We start from the raw sequence: 2,530 nt of genomic DNA, 5'->3' as shown, positions 1-2,530 counted from the left end.
ATTTTATAACATTTTTTCTGTTTAACAAGTCTGCACTGCGTGACGTGGTCACGAGGTCTGCAGTATTTTATATATTTGTTTTTTGTTGTTCATTTTTGTTTGTAGTTTTGGCACAAGGACGAAGTGAAGTGCTCTTTACAATATAAGGGCTTCACCGTGGGTTTTCCATTCTCCTTTTACATCACAAGTCATCACACAAACGAACTACATCAGATTTCTTCAATAATTACAAACTAAATCTTGCATTTGTGTCTTCTCCTGCAATATCTAACTGAAGTCCACTTGATTTTTTTCTAAACAAAAGTACAAAACAGAAAACAATATTGGCTAATAGTGGACCATAATTTTTTTCATTTTTTTCATTTGAGAGTAAAGTGAACTTCCCAACGGCCCTGTACTTTATTCTCCAGTTTTCTTAACACACGTTTTCTCCAAGTTGCGGTTTTATGCAAGTTTGGATTGCGAGACGGGATGAGTGAACTATATTCAACCTACACACTTGGATGTCGTCACTTGCATGCTTTCCGTTGACAAAAATTGGCCCCATTAGACGGCACCACTAGCAGCTAAATACACCGCACAAAACACAACAAAAAACCAAAAACAATTCATATACGGACTGCATTGTAGCCGCCAACCTGATTGCGTCAGTTGGCATTCAGAGTCACTCTATTTGAACTCTGAAGAGAATGCGGTTTTACAATGAATTGCACAACTCAATATTTGTCAACAATTTTCAACAATGAACTTCAGTTTTGAACAAAAAAAATTGGGTAATGGGGGCATCCAACGGAACTTCGCCACTTATCTTTCCTGCAAAAAAGATCAAATGAACGTTAGGAGAAAACCACAGCGGACTGCATTTGCACTCTGTGCGGAAGAGAATAGAGGATGGGATCCTGGGTTGCTGCGGTGATGGCAGCAGCCTGAAAGAGAGGGAGGTACATAACATCCATCAAGGATCGGTGGCATTACAGATGAGCAGCAACGACGACGTTCCAGAGACCCCCTCCCCCAATTGCTGCTTGGCGTACCCCTTCACTCGTCGCTCTGCACATAGAAAGTTTCAGACATTCACGTCAGTGTTCAAAGTAGCAAAAGTTCAGAACAAATGGACAAAGTTCAGCAACGATGGTGGGTGTGGGTGTCGAAGGCATTACCTCGCTGCCATCGTCTTCGTCATTCACCGTGAACTGCATGATGTGAGGAGAGAGAGCTGCAGCTCTAGCCGAACTACACGCCGGTGGCGACCATGCACGGGGCGAGCTGCCGAGATGCAGCAGCAACGATTGTGCACTGCACACGCAGGGATGTGGAGCTGCAGCACGGCGTGATGCCCCTTGAGATCAGTGGATCCAGTGGCTAGCTCCTTCTCGCCGGTCAACAAAGGCGTTGTGGACGGGAGACCAGATCGAGGGGGAGGTAGCCGGATACTGGTGGAAAGAGATCCAACAGGGGATCGGCGGGGCCTCCACCCCAAGCCCGACTGCCAGGTATCGCGCTGGGTCGTCGGTGCCCCAAACATTCGAGGGGAGGGGAAGGGCGGCGCGCCCTACTGCCGGTCGTCCGCGTCGCTGCAGATCGAGGCGAAAGGGAAGTTCCGCGATGCCTGGGGAAGATGAAAGTTGATCGGGGGAGGGCGGCGCTGGCGGGGGGAAGGTCGCCGGGCATGGGGGAGCCGCGTGCGTCTCGCTCCGGGGCGGTGGGTTGGCAGGGCAGAAGAGATACGCGGGCGGCGGCACGACTCTGGCATCGGAGGCACGAAGCCCCTGACGTCGCCGGCAGTGGAAGGTGGAGGGGAGGTGGGAGGAGGCTAGGCAGGAGGAAGAAGGTGGGAAGGAGTGGATCGGGCACGAACAGAACGTGGGAGGAGAGGGGTGGGTGGGTTGACTCTTTTTGCTTTCGGATCAGGGTGGAATCAGTGGTGGGAGGTGTTATGAGAATAAGAGACAAGTGTTATTAGAATAAGGTTTTAAGGGATGTTATCATAATAGAATCAATATATATATATATATATATATATATATATATATATATATATATATATATATCATTGAATGTCTTACAATCACCATTAATTATTCACACATACACATATATATATATATAATTTCTCCTACATGTTGCCTTGGTGCCTTCGGAGCACGATGACAAGTGGTTCATGGGGGCGATAGCGGGTAATAGTATTTTCCTTTGGGATCTATGACCCGGTCGAGCAAAAATCCCGCTATTTCCTCTTGAAGTGCTAGTATGCGCTCTGTTGGTAGGAGCTTCTCCCGCACCTCTTTGAACTGTTAAGAAGGAGATCAATATGCATGTGTATTAGTTGTGTGACTAGATATTGATAATGATGTAAATATTGTGAATAGTGTTTTGGCAAACGTACCCATATTCCTGTCTTTGAGATTTGCTCCTTTCGAACGCCATCATGCGAATGTTTCGCAAACGTAGTATGCACACAGATTATTCCCCGGAGCCTGCCTCCAGGGCCTATACAAAAATGTAATTTAATCAGATAATAATTAATCAA

General features: G+C 46.8%; 1 long non-coding RNA gene across 1 annotated transcript; it reads right to left on the bottom strand.

Annotated features, from left to right (window-relative positions):
- Positions 1–594: 594 nt before the first annotated feature.
- Positions 595–1,916, bottom strand: LOC125555495 (uncharacterized). The gene is made up of 2 exons (XR_007304726.2): positions 1,161–1,916; positions 595–1,050 (listed from the first exon to the last, which is right to left on the bottom strand). It is a non-coding gene; the product is annotated as an uncharacterized LOC125555495 (long non-coding RNA).
- Positions 1,917–2,530: the final 614 nt, after the last annotated feature.

This window comes from Triticum urartu, chromosome 1A, assembly GCF_056163025.1.
Source record: "Triticum urartu cultivar PI428250 chromosome 1A, HENAU_Tu73, whole genome shotgun sequence".
Lineage (NCBI taxonomy): Eukaryota > Viridiplantae > Streptophyta > Magnoliopsida > Poales > Poaceae > Triticum > Triticum urartu.
The sequence above is the reverse complement of the archived record's forward strand: the minus strand, read 5'-3'. Positions and strand labels throughout refer to the sequence as shown.